Source organism: Heloderma suspectum, chromosome 1, assembly GCF_057233095.1.
Source record: "Heloderma suspectum isolate Gila_16-S chromosome 1, 16-S_ref, whole genome shotgun sequence".
Classification (NCBI taxonomy): Eukaryota; Metazoa; Chordata; class Lepidosauria; order Squamata; family Helodermatidae; genus Heloderma; species Heloderma suspectum.
The window spans coordinates 249,442,511-249,462,386 of NC_139458.1; the positions used below are offsets into that span (position 1 = coordinate 249,442,511).

The window sequence follows — 19,876 nt, forward strand, 5'->3', positions numbered from 1 at the left end:
GACACTCTTAAAGAACTTTAAAATGTTAGAGAGAGAGAGGACTTAACTTTGCAGAAGCCATGTTGATTATTTTTCAGCAGGGCTTGTCCTTCTATTTACATACTAATTTTATCTGTAATGATGCTTTCACCAATTTACTCGGAACAGATGTTAAGCTAATGTGCCTGTAATTTCCCGGATCCCCCCGGATCCCTTTTTAAAAAATTGGTATCACATTGGCCATTTTCCAGTCCTTTGGTACAGAGGCTGATCTTAGGGACATGTTACATATTTTTGTTAGAAGATCAGGAATTTCCTGTTTGAGTCCTTTAAGAACTCTAGGATGGATACCATCTGGGTCCGATGAGTTATTCACTTTCAATTTGTCAATAAGATTGAGAACTTCATCTTTTGTCACTGCTATTTGTCTCAGTTCCTCAGATTCCCTTCCTGAAAACATCAGGTATCTGATGAAAAGGTATCTGTCCTGTATCTTTTGCATTGAAGACAGATGAAAATAATTCATTCAGCTTCTCTGCAATCTCCTTGTCCTTCTTCAGTACTCCTTTAACTCCACTGTCATCCAGTGGTCCAACCGCCTCCCTAGCTGGTTTCCTGTTTCTGATATATTTAAAGAATTCTTTATTGTTGGCCTTGATGTTGTTAGCAATATGCTCCTCAAAATGCTTTTTTGCTTCTCTTATTGTCTGCCTGTATCTCCTTTGTGCAAGCTTGTGCTCCCTTTTGTTTTCCTCATTTGGGCAAGTCTTCCGTTTTCCGAAGAAAGGCTTCGTTTCTCTAATAGCTTTCTTGACACTGCATATTTTGTTCACCTTTCCGGAGAAGCCACCTGCTGTGTCCTGGTTATCATCTCCATTCTAACCCCAAATAGCCATGTGTAACTAGGGATGCAATGAAAATTACCATGCAGTGCTGGTGAACAATGAAACCAGTGCAGCAAGGGAGTATGTCTATTTGTATTCCCTCTCCACCAGTTCGGAGTGAGGACAGTGGCTTTGTTTGCTCTCAGTAATATCACATTGCCAAATGTGTTTGGCTGTGCAACCCTACCCAATCACTTTAAACTGTCTGCACAGAAGGAGGGGCAGCGCAGAGAAGCATGCTAGCTCTGCCCTCCTCCATCATTTCCATTACCTTCTACAAGTAGAGGGCGACTGTCTGCACTGGAGAGCCTCCTCCATCTGTTGAGGCTTTCTGTGTGATTAAAAACCTGATTTTTCCAGGGTTCTAAATCGTGTGGGTAGCCTAGGTGGATAGAGGAGGCTCTCTGCTGCAAATAGTCATCCTCTGGGTGTACAAAGCAATGAGAACAACAATGGAGTGGGGTGGACCTAGTGTGCTGGTTCCCATTCCCCCTTCTCATGTGTAGACTCTGTATGCTTCCAAACAACTGAATAGGGCTTGTGGCACCATGACATCTTGTTCATTATGTGATCCCTGATTGGCTGGGATTACTCTCTGCGAAGAAGAAAGCTCTAAAATCAGCACTGAGACAGCAATGTATTGGGGCTGGAAACGTGTGGCAAAAAGGGTGAAAAGTCACTTTTTGCATTGGAAATCAAACCTCATAAAATATAAGTGTACCAGTAAAGGTTATTAGCCATGACAGCTAGTTCTACCCTTCCAGTTTGAGCACGGATGCTGGGGTGGCTTGTAGTGGCTTGATTAGAGTAGCCCAAGCTTCTATATTTTACCAAGGCAATGAGGACTAGGCATTGTGACAATGGTTTATTGGTGGCTGTCATACAACTGTGGTAAAACATGATTTTGAACCTGTGAACTTGCTGCTATAACAGGAAAATATAATTGATTTGTTATCTATTCTGTACCACTTGTGGTTGAGGGAGGGGCACTCGTGGTTTTTCTCCTACTGTGGAACAACGCGGCATCACCGGCATGAGGTCAGCTGGCAAAATACCCTACCTGGGAAATGCTCTGGATGAGAGAAAATATCAGCAGTTGGTTAAACAAGTCTAAATGCTGCCCCACCCAATAAATACAAGGGTGTCTTGCAGTACTAAGGGTATTCAATTGATGCTTTTACTCTCGGAAGTTTCCAGATTAACCTTGCAATAGTTACTTCCTGAAGGTATTCTGATTTTGCATCTCTTATCATGTTAATTAGAATTAACTACACACACACACCTGCGCACACACAAAATATACCCTTCTCATTTTTATAGCTGAAAATGGGGACAAGTCAATATTGTACCAGTCTACTGGCTTTCCCTTCCTATCCTGCTATGAAACATAAATTATCACAGCCACAAGGTTCTCATATCAATTACTGCGAATAGAAACAAACAACCTTTACATGGTACTTTGACCCTGGCTTGTTGAAGGTGACGCCTAATAAAAACAAATAAAAGTGAATGTAGAACAACCTCGTTCTGTATCCATATCCTGGCAAACTGCAAAAGAGGGCATGTGTACACCTCAACACTAGTGGATAGTGGGGGGTTTCCTTGACCCCTTACCTCCCAAAACGTAGGTTATGTTGGGGAGAGGTGTAAGGGTAAGTCATGCATGCCTGATGTTGAAGAAAAGCCTGTTTTGTGCCTAATACATTGGAGAAATTGTTTAAGATCAGTTCATCCATGTGAAAATATGACCTCTGTGTTACTGGCAAGGTCACAAGACCTGTGGTGTTCGGTAGAATGAGGGCAGGTCGCTGGAGTTAGAGCTGCCTGGGGGCAGGTTTGACTTGCACACCTAATTTTCTAAGATTTAGAAAAACAAACAACATGCACAGCAGAGAATGTGTTAAAACTTGTTCCTTTCAGCCAGTATTCCTCTGCTTCCCCATTTTTTTCTTGTTCAGGCATACTTTAAGCTTCCGATTCTTAATTGCTATTCAAATTATTTTGATGTTAAGTGTGTTTTAATATATTCATTTTCCTCATACCCTGTTTACGTAATTGTATAGATGGGAGCCTAGAGACCAGCTATTTATATTCCCATCATCTATTTGTTTTTCTTATCCTTTGTTGGTTATTTTTTAAAATGCTGTTGGTTGTTGTACTCATTACAGTATAATCTATTATGTGCTTCCATGTAGTAGTCTCTCACTTAACTAGTGTTTCGTGTATCGAGATGCATCTAAGAGGTTATTTTAGTTTTCACCCAGAGGGTGGAAGGAAGAACAATTTGGAGGAAGAATAATTCCCCTAACAGTGGTTTAAAGCCATCTTTAAAGTTTTCTAAGATTGTATCCAGTGTTGTGTCTTACAGGGCAGAAAAGGGTATCTCCCATTGATTCAGTGGGACTTGGCTGAATCCTGCAGAGACATAAGGGGATTTCCGTTGTCTCATTCACCAAACATGTGTCTAGGGACCATTTCATCAGCAATCCTATGATCTCATGAGATAATACTCTGCTGTTGTTGTTATTAATGAAGGCAAATTTCCAAATAAATAAACTTTCTGAAGCTGTGCAATGTCTTTTGCAATTCCACAGAACTTGCAGAGCCTCGTCCTTTCCTCACTAGACTGTGATCAGCTGTAATAACTACCAAGAAGGGGAGAGCATGGATCTAGCTGTGGTGCTGGGTGCATTGCTTTTCTGCCACAGGGAATACCCCGCAACGAGATTCAGGGCAAATGCTGCAACTTTTTGCTGGCAACCTTTACTCCCCCAAATCCTCTGCATGTGCTGGGGACTCGGAAGAGGCAGGGACACAGTCTCTCATATTGCACTGGACTGTGGAATCTTCACACTGCTTATGCTTGCTCCAAAGCTGAGCACAGAATAAGAGAATGGCCCTACCCACCCTTCCCTAAGCACTGCACACACCAGAGAACTTGGGAGAGGGAAGGAGAGGTCTCTTGTCATGCTGAGCTTTGGAGCGTTCCAACCTCAGTGTGATGGAAAGGACCATAGCTGAGTTATTTGCAGTAAACTCAGGTGAAGGGTTCTGGGTGCTGGTGGATATCCTCACCAGAGGCACTTTCCCTTGCTGAGCAGAATATGTACAGCCCTGCTTCACATTATGCTAGTGTATGGTTTATGATATGGTTTTGAATGGTCTTCCATATGGGTAGGAATGCATTGGGTTTTTTGTCATGCTTTGCTTGTGACCTGCTTTGAGCACCATGTATCTCACGGGTAGGCAACACGCGTCTGGCAGGCTGCAAGTGTCCCCTGCCACACCCCTCTGTGCTGCCAAATTTGGTGGCAGGAACAACAGCAACATTGTTACCAAAAATTGTGCTTTTTAGCATTCTGTAGCACTAAAAAGGGCCACATTTAGCTTGAGAACAAGCTACATTGAACCCCCTTTAGATCTATGGAGTGGTTTGGGTGGTAAGCCACCATTTTTTTCCTTTGTGGGGGAGCTCCCCATGGACTGCATGGCACCCCATGAAGTCTAACAGGGGGGGATTCCAAGGGGTGAAAATGGCCCCCAAACCTTCCAAAGTTGCCCATTCCTGATGTATATGGAAAAGCAGTATACCAATAAAGTGTCTGTTACTATGACTACTTTTGCATGCAGGTGTCCCATCTAAATCATGGTGGTGTTGGCAAATATTAAATATGCTAAGAGGAAATGGCTGCAATCCACAGCCTATACCCTGACTAGGTCTAGTAAAATCAGCTGGGTTGCTGCTGAGAAAGTGGTTTGTGGATTGAGCAAGGCTGTGTGATCCTAGTAAGACAAATACTATATTCAGTTATGTGTAAGAATTATTCTCAGTGTTTTTTGTTTTAACTAAGAGGTTCTGAGTTCAAACCAGTTAACGCTTAACAATAAGCCTATATGTTAGCCATCTTAAGTGCCATTTTTTTGGCAGAAAGGTGGGAGATAAATACAATAAAATAAACAATAAGCACTGCACAATTAATGTTTTGTGGGAGGGGAGTGGGGACCTGACCCCTGGCCTAGATCCCCACTGTTCATCCATTGGGGGGGGGTCTACGGAGAGGGACCTCCTCTATGCATATAGACTCCTCCTGTGATGTAGAACACTGTGCAGGGGAAGCCTATGTGCATAGAGCCTACCCCCCCCCGCAAAAAACCCCCACAGGATCTCCCCAACAGGGTCTTCTCCCCCACCAGATAAATCCCCTCCCCAGCTGCTTGCTGCTGCTCAATGGTGAAGAAACACATTCTGCATATGTCATGCTTTTCATTTCAATTAGTTTTAGGTTCCCAGACTTACCACTGGAGCTGAATGTTGGTTTCAGGACTAAGCCCTGATGAGCCCAGATCAGATAATGCCTCTAGTAATTTATCTCCTTGAAGCAAATGTTGAATGTCTAAACCTTCTTTAAATACAAGACTGCCCCATGAAAGACATTTTGTCTGTGTAGGTGTTGCATATGGTCAGTGTCGCATTTACAAGGTTCTTGCTCTTTATGCTACCCATACATGATCAGTGTTAGCGTGCCAGAGATTTGTGGCCCACATTATATGCTTATGGACCAGTACCTACAATAAATGACATTTAAATGTGGTACCAGATGCATAGAAACACCTGTACTGGCATGTACAGCAGCATGTATATATCCATGTTTACAGTAGAAAGTTCGGAATGCAGCAGCTAGATTATTATCTGATGTGAGCTGCTGTGAGGATACCACTCCGGTGTTGTTCCAGGTAGCCTGGCTAACAGTTTACCAGGATATCTGTAGGACTGCCGTTTCCTGTACTAACCTGCTCAGGCAATCCATTTAACAACAGAAGCCCTGTTGATGGCCTCCTCTTCGTCTGTACTATGGCAGGTGTGCTTGAGAGACAGTAGTCCTATGTAGGCATTCCAAAAAGTACTTACGCCAAGACACAGGTGGGGAGTGGAGCTGTGCTAAGTAGCATCTTGCCCTGACGTCTGCATGTATAGTGTGAACATCTGCAGAGATGGGCTGGATACGCAGAGGCCTCCTGCGCTATTGGAGTACCTCCACATGTACAGCTATTCATGTGAAGGCCCCCTCTGTGCAGACGCTCGCAGTATGGGTGTCAGGGGGAGGGGCTACTCAGCATGGCCCCACCCCCCATTCTCATGTTGGGGTAAGCGCTACTCATAACTCCTGGATAGAGCTGTTGTCTTCTCTACTGCAGTACCTATGTTGTGGAATTCCCTCTCCAAAGCGATGTATTTGTCCATATCACTGTGATCTTTCTGGTGTGCAGCCAAGACTTGGCTTTGGGCTTATTTAATTTGGACTGTGGAATTATTTTGTACTACTTTTTATTTTATTTTGTTATCAATTGTTGCATTACATTTTATCATTGTAAGCCATCTTCAGTATTTTCCCATGGAAAGGCAGGGAATAAGCATCTGTAAACAGATGAATTTAGGGTGCAATCCTATGCATGTTTAGACAGAAAAAGGTCCTACAACTCTCAACGTTCCCTAGCTAGCATGGTGAATATGGGGAGTTGTAGGACATTTTTCTGTCTAAATGTGCATAGGATTGCACCTTCAAAATATGAGTCACAGTATCACCATAGTTACATAAGAACATAGGAAGCTACCTTATACCTTGGTCTCTCTAGCCCAGTGACACTGACAGGCAACAATGGCTGTTTTTAGAGAGGGGTCTTTCCCAGCCCCATCTGGAGATTGAACCTGAGACTGAGCTATGGACACTCCTTAACATAGTTCATGGTTTAGTCTTAATGTTCGTTAACAATTTGTTCGGATTTAAATTATATTAAAACCTAACTTAACTGTAGGTGATAGTGAGGTAGTTCAGCCTCACTGAATATTATAAAAACTTTGGTCTTGTTAGCTCATACTGTGTAGCAGTGAACCATATAAGCCAAGTGTGGGGAACCTGTGGCCATCCAGGTGATGATGGACTACCACTCCCATCATGCCTGACCATTGACTATTCTGGTTGGGGCTGATGGCAGTTGGAATCTCACAACATCTGGACAGCCACAGGTTCCTTAACTCTGATTATAAGCTAAGTATTCATATACTTACCATTTTCAGATTTATAAAATAGTAGTACTTTTACAGATTCTTCTTGAACTCCTTAAATGAGAGGATGTAGCCTATGTCTCCATGTTTGTATACATCTAAAAAAAATTAGAAAGCATTGTAAGAGGCTGAGGCTAAGTTACTTCTGTGTTCACTTGAATGGGATTGCGTGTCCTGTTTGTTTTAACTTGTGCCAGATGTTTATAGGTAGCAAGCTTACTTAGGTAAGGCATCCCTTGGCATTGTCTATGCTGAGGGGATGTTGCTAAACACAGTGTAGAAGAAAATGCTGTAGCCTAGAGCAAAGGGAGTTTAGTTTCACTTCATTGCTGGTGTGAAGAGTATAACAACCACTTCAGACTTAGGCACTGTAGTTCTCAGAAGAAGAAAAGCTACATGAGTTTTAAAATAATTTCTCATTACCACCACCCCTGCTAACAGCAGCAGCAGCAGCATAGCTTTAACAAGTGAAGCAGGGTAAGCTATCATATTTTCTTTCAGTTTCTTTGCTTTTGATAATTATGTATCAGATGAACTACTAGGGACTGTAATCTTCAAGCAAGTGAAAGAAAAGGAAGGAGGTACAAGAGCTGATAAGGCCCCAACTTCTATTTTGTATGGCTGAGACTTCATTGTGCCCCTAAAGCAAAACTGCAGGCAGAATAAGGTGACTGCATCCTGGCTGGTAAACAGCAGACCACCTCACCCCCTGCCCTTGCCTTAGGTATGGATAATTCTCCATGTCCAGACCTGTGAGAGGCAAGGAGGGAGTGTCTCCAGCACCTGCAGGGCTTGTCAGGTCTCACTGCTTCAGTGCAAGTTGTCAGCAAAATTATTTGTCTTTGGTCTCTCTAGGCAGAAGAATGTAGGACAGATATGACCCTGCTGAAGGGCTGAGAGTTAGGGACAGCCATGGCATACCATTTTGCATCTGTGGGATGCTCTTTGGGTGATTTCTGTGAGCGCGTACATGTGAAAAACAACAGTTTTCTACAGTGGGCTCTTTCTCAGGTGTATGATGAGTTATGACTGGATTCCTAGGTAGTTCTGTGTTATGGAATAGTTTTAAGAGCAAAGTTTACATGGGTGGCCTTTTCCCCGTCTGAACACTTTTCCTTTTTCATACATAGAATTCGCTCGAAAGAACCATCTTATGGATGCATCCTTATTTTACTGGCCAGGTTCCTTGCTTTAACAGTACAGCAGTCTGACATGACAAAATTAAGCAGGTGAACCTTGTCCTGATATGGAGACATGTGGTGGATAAAGTTTGCTAAATTCTGTATGTCTTGATGCCATTAAAAGCACAGGGCCATGGACAATTTTTTAAAAGTTGGCACCCCCCGCCCTTTATTCTGGCAGTCTGTGGAAACAAATCATGCACACACATTTATGGGATCAGTAAGTTGACTTTATATATCTTTGAGATGCTCTTTACTGATCGTTCATATAACAATACAATTTTAATAAAAGCAGTACTTCATGAATTTGCCCTGCTGAGATTTTTGGCTCATTATTATGAAACTGTGTCATGATCTAACAAAACTGAAGTTGCACACTGAGAAAATGCTCTTGTTCCTACGTGATGTTCTTGTATTCTTTGGACTGTTCCAAAGGTCAGGCTGTATGTTAAAGGCACTTTTGTAGGTCCTATAATACTGTGTTAAATAAGCCACTTTACTCGGCATGTGTTGTGTTAGGACACTCCATAGAATAATTTCCAGAGGGGCAGCCATGTTAGTCCGCTGCAGCAAAAACAACAAAGAGTCTTGTGACACCTTAGAGATGAATCAATTTATTATGGCATAAGCTTTTGTGGACTACATCTCAGTTCATCAGATGAAGGCAGTGACACATACCCCACTTAACATCTGCTTAAAACAGTATGTGTCAGCCTTTTATCATGGGTTGTAAGTGTACATTTAAGCTTCTCCTGGCAGAAACAAAAACTTGTTGGTTTCCCATTAAATAAGTTGGTTTTAAAAATATTTATTAGGTATTGTTGAAAGGACTTTTCCATAGTTGTACTGGTTTGCTGAACTCAATTAAAAAGTTGTGTTAAACTTCCCAAGGATTTTTTAAAAATGTGGTGGTTAGCTATAAACATGAAAAATTTGCATTTTTCTCTAATACCTGTTTTAACCTTTTTGTGTAGACAGCTAATATAGTTATTGTTTGCCTAAGAGACATTAGTCAAAAAGGCATCAGGTTACTAGAAAAAGTGTCCTAGTCTTAAAGCAGGGGTAGGGAACCAGTGGCCCACCAGATGATGTGGGACTCCGACCCCTGTCAGCCCCAGCCAACGTAACCAGTGCTGAGGGATGATGGGAGTTTTAGTCCAACAGCATCTGGAAGGCCACAAGTTCGAACCTTGTAGAGGAACAGAATACAATGCTTCACACAAACATTTTGTCTCGTAAATTTAAAAAAATGAAATGTTTTGTAAATTACTTTGCAATTACTGTAAATTAAAGATTCTTAAATGCATTCCCTTTTATCAGGCAACATGCAACATTGCTGTAAACAACCATTTCAGGCTTATCTGAAAAGTCACACTGGCAAAAGTGAGTTTTGTTGTTGTTTTGGTTCTTATTGTCATCAAGCTTTTCTCTCAAAATAGTTTAACATATTTCTCTTAGGGCTTTTCCTGCTTTCCCCTTTTGGGGTACTTATATTATGGCTGAGTCTATGCTGTGAGGATCGCCACAGGTGACTCTGTCTCATGTGCAGCCTGAGCCTCTGCATGTTGACTCAGACGTAACTCCCTCTAAGCTGCAGTCCTCTTGGTAAGGACTTCAGCTTCAGGCATAGAAGTAGACTGCCTGCCCTCTTTGCTCAAATTTGCCTGACAATGAGGGAGGATCTGGGAGTACTGCTACCACAGGTGCCACCCAGTAAGTAAGATATTGGGGCATTGTGTATGTTTACTAAACCAGAGTATTTCTTGTTTAATATTGCACCCTTGTTTATGTTAGGGACCACAGTGTTGTGCCATGTACTCATTTTTTCTGCTAGGAGCCAGTTTGCAACTTTGCATGCACCACTTGCCCTTTGATGCTAACTTCTGAGCATTATTTCCAGGAGCTAAAATGAACTGGCAGCCTTGAAGAAAATGTCTCCCAAATATTTCTCTGCATCTCCCACAGTCTGTGGCAATCCTTTTTCTATACAGCACTGCATTAGGATGCCTGATGCAAACATTTTTGCTTCTATCTTTGATTTGATTTGTGTGTGAGCCAGGCCTGTTCTCCATACAGGCAAGGGCTTCCACGATGCAACTTAGTTTTAGGACAACAGAAAATTTTGGCCCTTAATTTGCTTCCATTTAACAACATATGACAGGTTTCTATGGAAGCTATGTTGAGTTGATTGAGAATGCCCAAGGTCAGTGGGACAGCTTCCCTTTCTGAAGACTGTATGTAAAAGGTAACAGTTTTGCTTTCTTGAGCCTTTTCACTTAATACATTCATTAGCTAGCTCTAATTTTTCCACTTCTTTTTAGACCTACAAGACAGATCATTTACCCTTGAGTTGTCAATCTTCTGTTTTTGCTGAGTCATATTTAGGCAAGCATATGTTCATATGTGTATGTTTATCACAATGACTGCAGCATCAAGTGGTGACTTACATGTGTGAATGAGCATTCATAGATGAAGGACCACAAAAAGGACGTTACATATCACTTCAAGCACAAGGCTTTTTGGTGGAGCTGGTTCATACATTCAACTGATAGTCATCAAGTGTTGACTAACAAGTGATGAGAAATCGAGTGATATGGATCAATGGGTGGAGTGACCCTTACACAGTTGTCAAGGCCAGCCCTACCATTAGGCAGAGTGAAGCAGTTGCCTCAGGTGGCAAATGCTGGGAGGTGGCAGCAAGATGTTGGAGGAGACAGTTGTGCGATGCTGACTGCTCTGCGCTCCCTAAGTTAGCCTGCTGCCTTCAGGTGCAGTGGCGGATGCTGTCCCATCATCATGGTTGAAGACAGATTCATCTGCCACTCCAATCAGCTTCTGTACATGGAATGGGAGGGGTGCCATCTTGTCTGTCCCTTCACACAGCAAAACACCTTGGGCCAGCCCTGATAGTTGTAGATGTACTACAGTGTAGTTGTGCTAATAGCACTAACTTCATTTCAGTTAAATTTTGGTTGAGAATGCTAAGAATGTCAGTAGTATGTACTGGAATGTAAGACACTTTAAAGAGAGCTAATGCACATGCCATATTATTACAATAAGTTGCATCCATAGCTTTCCAGGAAAAAATATGACAGATGACTGCAATAATTAACTTTGCATAAGTAAGACTGAAAGAAATGTTGACATTGTTGAAAGTATCTCTGGAATAGTACAGTGTGTTACGTGTACATTTATAAATAAGTATATATTCCCTTTCTCCTGTGCAGTGCAGTTAAATTACCTTTGCTGCCATTCAGTGGCTTATATCCAAAGATTCTGCTGCACAAGCAGAAGACACTTCTGCTTATCCGGGTTTTTTGGCTGACCCCTGTCCCTGTCCCACATGTCCTGTAAGAAGTCACATTAGAGAGTCCCCTGATCCTGTTCAGTTTGTAGAGAAGAGGCTAAAGACTGGGCTAAAAGGCAGCTGGGCAGGGGAAGGAGAAGGAGGCTGCTTGTGTGAGGGGATCTTTGGGTTCGAACCAGTTTTCCAGGATGCTCTCTTTCTGGTTACTTCTTTTCAGTTACAAATGTAACTTTATAACTTTGGATTTTTGTGTGCATTAAAAAATCAGCTTTCATCAAGCCATGCAGTTTACTAAAGTGACTCTTCCACACATTTTTTGCATACTAGTTCTTCAGCGTGATACAACAACTTAACCATTACTTAATTTATAGAATTACTGAATAATGAACAGAGAACAAAGTGAACACAAACAAAAACCTGCTTCACGGTTTCTAAAACCTTCAGTCTGGACAACAAATATCTATCATTTTGATATGACAGCCCTGAAATTTTCTTCAGATATACATTTCAGCAATTAGTTTTTCATGAATGTACTTCAATCTTATGATCATTGGTTTACTGTGAATGAAGCTAATCTCTAAATGTTTAAAATCAGGAATTGTTGCCAGAAAGACTTTGAGGCTTTTTTAGTATGCAAAAGAAAGAAACATCTGAACCTAGGCCTAGGGACAGATAATTCAAAGGCACACATTTAATTAAATGCCAAACTTGCATTGACCTGTGGGCACTTAAGTGGTCCCTATGCCTTTTAAAAGAATCTTCCTGAATAGCCAAAATTTTGAGTCAGAGGTATTATTAGAAGAGAATATGATATTTATCTTTTTTTTTTAAAGAGTAAGCACCAGAGGAAACATGTGACCATACATTTAAAAAACCTTGCTGTTTACTGAATACAAAAGAAATAAATGAAATGAAATAAAAAATGCATTACCTTAAAGGACCATAAATGGAGGCTGTGTGTGGCTTTTATTGTTTGACTGAAACTGAGCACAACACTCTAATCTAAAATCCAATAGTCTCTGGCTGGAGCAGATACTTTTATTGTATTAGATTCTTGAGCACAACAATGTGCTATCGAAATGTCTTCTTCTAAGGGGCTAAAATGACCTTTAGTGTGAAAAATTGGGAGAAGAAAAGGGGGGGAGGGGGAATGAGTTTAAATGGAAGGGAGCTTAAAGGACTTTGGCAAGCTCCCATGACAATGGAGCATTACAGTCTAGTGTGCATTTTAAAAGTTTCTGAAGGCATTTTCCTAATGCTGTTTGGTACATTTCTTCACATATACTCCACCAAAAGGCTTAAAGTGGTGGATATAGATTCTTATCTAAAAATGGATCATTACAAGCTGGATCTTGGAATGTGGCCTTGTGCACTTTGTGTTCCTTGGCTCCGTAAATTTCAGCGCTTTGTCATTTTCAGGCCTGTGGTAACGCTGAATTTTCTCCAACGGCCTTAATCTAATTTATCTCGCATAATCCACTCGAACAGCACATCTTTCAAATGTCCTAAATGGTCAGTTTGTGAGCAAGCCTGCTCAGATCGTAGCCTTTTGAAAAATGAATAACATAGACTTGTGTGCATGTATATTAGCAGGGATCTAAATTGTTATGGTATAGTGGTGGCCGCTGACTTTGTGGGAAGGTTGTTTGTGGCTTAAAAGCACAACTGGGAAAGTTAACGTTTTAAAGGAGGTGTATGGCATGGTAAGCATTTTTCTGTGTGGACTCTTAAATTTTGCTGCCCTATCCTTCCTAAGGAATGCACAATTGTTAGGGAATTTATAATTTAGAACATTCTTGTTCTTCCAGAACATTGCTAGCATCTGATGGAACCAATATTGTTACTTATCCATATTCATCTGCCACCGGTCTCACAGATTGGACTACATAAATACCATTGACATAGTCTGTAAGGTATCATTCACACATTTATAACTCAGACTTGTTGATACATTATACTGTGCAGGCAATACTACATGGTTTCTTTTACTTTAAATTATTTTCCCTTTTGTGGTATTCATTGTAGGGTTCTTCATGTATAGGATTGTTTTGTTAACATGCTAACCTTCCAAATGCCACCTCGGATAAAGCTAGAGATGTCTTAGGCGATTTGCCATTCATATTTTCAATGTCAGAAGTGACTAAGGAACAATAGAGATACCTAGTGATTCAAAAACCCCTTATATTACCCCACTTTATAAAGATATGAGGAAACTATATGCTACTATTTGGTCATTATCTGGCTGTTGTGTATAACATCTTTCTGTTTTGTTAGGTATGTTTTTATATTGTTAAATTTAACCCAGGTAAGATAGGGTTAATAGTATGCCAGAGAGTAAGTGAAAGGTGGGAGGGGCTTGTACGTATGTGAGGATTCTGAGGTTATATAAGGAATGAGCTGTCAGTGAAAGGGCCTTAGGGATCTGGAAACAACATAGAATCATAGAATAGTAGGGTTGGAAGGGGCCTACAAGGCCATCGAGTCCAACCCCCTGCTCAATGCAGGAATCCAAGTCAGAGCATCCCTAATCAGAACATCTAATTAGTGGGGTTTGTGTATAGGATTTTGGAAGGGGTAGAGTACGTAGGGAAGTTAGGAACAAGCACTGATTAATAATAATCCTATAACTTTTCATGTTTTAAATATTTGTTTTTAAAAATTCAAATTCCCCGTGTTGTTTGATTTTACGCCACCTTTATTATATCTATTTCCTTGTTACTTCTCCTGTAGTGGGTTGAGAGAACCAATTGAGCATATTGAATTTCTCTGGAACCCAGAGAAAGTAAAAGAGCTGAAGCTTGTGGGACAGTGGGTATAGTTGTCCCAAAGAGAAAGCTGGAGTTCCTGAGGGGTTTGGTTCTCGGTTTCTGAGGAGGAGGCTGGGGAAAGGTGGAACCTTGGGTGGGAACATTGTGTCACAGTCATGAAACTACTAAAGCTTTAAAGCTAACATTGTTGGATATGACTAAATACAAAGACTCCATAAGGGCACAATCCTTTGTGATCTACCTTGGGTACTCGTAAGCCTCGAAATTTGGAGGCTTATAGGTACCCTGTGCAGAGTGGGAGGCTCTGCATTTAAGTCAGACAGGCCCCGGTCTCCTCCTCTCCCCGCGAATGCCCCCTTTTCCTGTCTTCATACTCTGTTTTCCGAGTGTGGAAAGGTAGCTGGTGCAGTTCTCTCTGGTATGAGGGGGAGCGGAAGGGGGCAGGGAGTGAAGTTTTTTGGCTCCAATGTCAGAGCCTTGTATCTGAGCTCAGAGCCAGGAAACTGAACAATCGTATGTCCCCCAGACGCTGTATACAGGGCATAGAATTGCTCTCCCCATATATGAAAGTGTAGATAAGCTGTGTATGTAATATAGAGCCATCATTTTCTAACATGGGTGCCCTATGTTAGATCAGGAATTCAGGCCAGGATGCAGTTGTGTTCCTGTAGTGAGTTTCAGAAGGTTAATTTGAAACTAAAGCCCAGTCTCTGATGCAGTCACTGCATAGAGTGACCATGTGTCCTACCTTACAGAGGGCGGGCCTGTATTTGAAAAGCTGCCAGAGAACAGTCCGCTATTTGAAGGTGTCTTCTATTTGAAGGGTCTCCAGTCCACATCCTATATAAAGATAAAGAATCTTAAGAAGCCAGGAGAGCAGGAGCCTTGAAGTTGGCCATCAGTAGTTAGCATCAGATCAATAGTTAGCATTACAGTATAGGCACTCTAAATTTGTGTCTATACACAGCAATTAGCATATGCAAATTTTATGCAAATCACCATTCTCTTTTATCCTCTTTTTTGATTATGCATGTCCTCCTTTGGAGGAGATGTGGCCATCCTACCTACAAGTGATGCTAAGGATATATTTTAGTCTGATAGTTCTAAACGATGCAGTTTTACATATCAGTTTCTGAAATGAGATAAAACTGAAACCATCACATCACCTGATAGAGCCTAATTTGAATATCTGTAAACCCTCCCCCTCATTACACCTTAAACAAAACAAAAAAAGGCTTGTGGCACCTTAAAGACAAACAAATTTATTCTGGCATATACTTTTGTAGGCTATAGCCCACTTCATCAGGTGCATGGAGTATTATGGGGAAGGGGTATGGAAGAATTGTAAACAGTGAAAATTGTACACCATTACATCTTAAGACTCTGAGCATGCAGACCTCATGACTTCAACATCAAGTCAGCTTTTCTCCCCCTCCTATCCCCTCCCCCCCCAACGCCGCCTTCTTTTTGTAACATCTTGCCTGATAAAGAGATCTGGATATCATGAAAGCTTGCACAGTTTTTGTGGCCTTTGAGTTGGCTGAATAAAGTTATTGTACTAATACTGATTTTTAAAAGTTCCTTGTGAAAATAGCTTTTGTGTTGCTGATGATTTCAAGAGTTGCTCTCTGAAGAGTTGTTCCTTTAGCTATTTTGTCAATTAATTATCATGGCTGGGAAATGGAAGACGTGTTGTTGTGGAGGAGTGGAACTGTAGTGAACTTTTTATGTCTTTTACTGCTTCTGTGTTCATAGTTTTGAGTGGAGGGAGAAGAGTTAGAAAAGGGGTGATCAAGGGGAGGCAGAGGGGAAGTTGTAGGAAGAGAAGGGGCGGAGATTTGACCTGAATGAGAGGAACTCATGCTGACACAGCCAGTCTGACTCATTGAATGACCTGAATACCATAAATGCTGCTTTATCCTTTCCTGAAAGGAGCAAGATAGCACAGCCTAAATGCCTGGGTGTGCTTAAATAGGCAACTCCGAGATGTTTGAGGTGAGTGCATTTGAAATCTGAGCTGCCTTGCAGTCTGGGATATGCCACAGGTCACATGCCCTGTTCCATGTGGATAGGTTCAGGATTCACAAGGAATCGTTGGTGGGCAAATTGTTGTACAAAATATCTTTGTTGGTTGGCTGCTTTCACTAGACCACGACCTGTTAAACACTGTAAAAATAATTCTCAAATATTATTTGAAAGGGGAAATGGCCATGCTGAAAGGTTTGACAGTTTGACATGTAGTGCATGGTTTTGATAGCTCAGAAACTGAAATGTGGAGGTAAGACACTCATTGTGCTTGTTATAAGGTTTGTGGTGTGAGTGTGTGTGTGTGTTTTAAGTCGTGTCTACTTGCTGTGCAGAGTTCCTATACTCCTAGCAATTTGACCAGCAATGAGTCTGCTTCAGTGATCTCAAATCCTTTTAGACTAATTTGTGAAAGAGCAGAAAAACAGCTAGCACTTCCCCCCACCCCACCCCCCAATTAAGTGTTCGAAAACAGAGATCAGGTATTTTACAAGCAGTCCTATCAAGGCAGGTTTGTTTTTAAATTACTCTGATAATGCCATGCAGGGTCTAAAGAAGAAAGTAAACGAGAGTTCCTCCCTGGACAAAAAAAAGATACTGTGTTGGTCCAGCTCATCAATGACCATGACAAAGTTGGTAGCGAGAGTCAGATTTCTGCATTAGAATGTTGCATATGTGTGCAACGTAAATTCAAGCAGTGCCCTTGAATAGCCAAGGGCAATTTTTAAGAGCCTCTGGCCCCTCAGTCACTGGCCTACTAGTTAATTGCCACACGGACTTCGTGACACATGGACAGATAATATGACATTTTCAGTTTCTGTCACTAGCGAACGCCACAGCGTTGCTTGCACTAGTTGCTAAGAAGCTGTCAGAAGCCATTAGCGGTTGGCTAAAGTTGCCCTATGGCATTTCCTCATGGCATCAGCAAAACGAGCATAAATCACCCAGTGGAGCCTACTGCTATACTAATGAGGCTGTAAGCTTGTTTATGGACTAGCATCATTTTTATGATTATTTCCACCTTTTCAGCTTGCCTTCATTGGTGGTAGGAGAAGTCAGCTTCAAGAATGAAGTCACTGCTGACATTTCAGAAACGTGGTTCATAGCTGTTACGGTGTGGCTGGTCAGTGGTTCTTCAAGTTTTGTTTAGGGATCTTAAAAAAAACGTAGACAAGAGGAAGCAGGAGAGGAAAAGCATTCTCAAGAGACCTTACAGAGGTGACTGTATCATATTGCAGAGTGAATGGAAATGCTATTTAGACTTTTAGCTGAGATTTTTCCTTTACAAAGAATCAAGTTTCAGGTTGTTGGGGGGTTTTTTAAAGAAAAAAGTGGAAGTGGTTAAATGATGTATTAAAATCTATGAAAGTAATTTCTTCTGAAGGACTCTGTTTCATTAATTTGCGTTTTCTCTTATCCTTCCCTTATCTTCTGTTGGGCAGGACTAGCGTTTATTGTTTTAAGCTTCTCTGAACACACACAAGCATTTTACATGGGATTGAAAGCATTTGCTTCCAATGGAAACCTTGTCTTAGATTACAGCCCAGCAGTGTAATTTCCCTCCCAGATGGGAGTAAAGTAGCTGTATTTGCCTAAAAACAGTAGGAAGAACAAACTGTGCATTAAGCCAAGGCTGTTTTTGGCTTGAGCTAATGATGTAACAGAAACCTTTTATTTGGGATAGGTCACTGCCTGAGATTGAAGGGAGGTGATCTGGCTCTTGCTTGAAAGGTTTCTCCATTGTATCTACATAAGTCTTTACTTAAAAAAAAGGCAGGGGGAGATTCTGTTCCTAATGTTTCTGCTTTCATACAGCAGAAATAAACAGGAAAGGTTCTGGGGAGTGTTATACATGGAATGCAGAAAGCCTTTTCCCTCCTAATGGAGTATATAATTCAGGTGCCCTGAAGGCATGCTTTCAGGAATTCTTTTGCCTGAGGTAATGGGGAACTAAGGCTGCTTTAAGGCCTTGATTATCTATTGATGCACAAAGCTGGAAAAAAGTCATCTCCGTTGGATTATAGTAGATATTTCCATAAATTATCAATGAATTCTCTTCTAGCCAGGCACAAGACATCGCTTGCTAAAATAATCTGCGGGGTGGGGGGCAGAAATGGCTAGAAAGTATGTATATAAAAAAAAGAATAGGCAGAAAGCTGTGGTGAAAGACAATGTCATTAGGTTAGAAGCCCTTTACTTTTAATCAATGGCTGTCTAATATATTTCTCTTTCCCCAGTCTTCTTTGCTTGGCTCTGTAACTGGAGAAAGTGGATTAGTCCATGGAAATTTTAAATGCTGTTGAGTTGTTTGCTCATGTTTATTTTATGAATCATTATTTTATATGGTGAATTGCTTCTCTGAATAAAAGCCTTTCAAACTTTATCAGCCTAAGACATCGAAACGCTTTCTATAAAGGGCCATGTTTTAGACTATGAATATGAGTTGAGCCTTTCATTAAATATGGAACTCTGTGAAGGCAGTCACAAATATTCTTTTTAAAACCATCTTAATTTTTTTAAAGTTTGTACTGCGGGTCATTATTTTTAAAGAATTACAACCCCTCTTTTAAAAATAACACCTTCCCTTGAAGGTGTTATTTTACATGTTACTTTTACATGTTATGTAAAAATAACACCTTCCCTTGAGATTTTTTTTTGCCATCTTTTTTGCCTTCAACATAGAGATGGTGTTTACCTGATTACATCAAAACACCATACCCTCACAAAAATATTGACAATTGAAGCTCCAATATGACATTCTATCCGCATGCAAAAGATTAAAGGACAAACAAATCATTATACAAACTTGTTCTGTAAAACTGCTTTCTATGTTTTAACCTCTGTCCTTTCCTGCATTGTTTGTTACTATGTGAATTATTGGCCAGGATTACACCATGAACAACCCCCCCCCCCACTTTCTATTTTACCTTCCTGTATGAAGAAACTGGTTAATTTGACGGTTAGGCTGATTAGGGATGGATAGATCAGTCTATTTCTGTTCTATGTCAGTTTTGCACGTGTTCATTCATAAATCCATTCCATCCTTTTTCTGTATTAATCTGATAATTTTTTTAAAATCTGGCATGAAAACTATTATTTAAAGATGTATTTTTGACGATATTTCTCCCAGAGATTTATAAATGCTTTTAATCTCAAATGTACACATTTCTAAACATAATTTATCCTAAAATACAATTTTTAAATGTGTATTTTAAGATAAAGCCAGTACATTTTTTGAACCAAGAACTACATCACGTATTTCAGAGAAATGCAAAATCCAAAGGATAATTATGTCCCTATCCACATATTAGTACCAGAAATGCGGATCAGGGCAGTTCGCATCAAAATGTGCGAAGACAGAATTCCTCAAGCATCCTTAGTAATGATTCACATTACATCTCAGTATTTGGAGCAAAGAGTGGAATATATTATACATCACTACAAATGGCGATCGCTGTGTGTTTTGTGGGATCGTACACATCTTATGTCTGGGCTGTTGCTCAGTGGTAGCACACATGCTTTGCATGCAGAAGGCTCAATCCCTGGCATTTCCAGGTAGGGCTGGAAACTATCTCTGCAGAGCTGCTGCCAGCCAGTATAGATGATACTGAGCTTGGTGGACCAATGTTTAGGCATCGTATTAGACAGGTTCATAGGTTCATACTTTC

At 40.9% G+C, this 19,876-nt stretch overlaps 1 protein-coding gene across 2 annotated transcripts in view; it reads left to right on the forward strand.

Moving 5' to 3' along the window:
* The window catches only part of MEIS1 (Meis homeobox 1), a 217,997-nt gene that overhangs the window by 84,792 nt on the left and 113,329 nt on the right, over positions 1 to 19,876 (forward strand). The gene's annotated exons all lie outside the window — the stretch shown is intronic.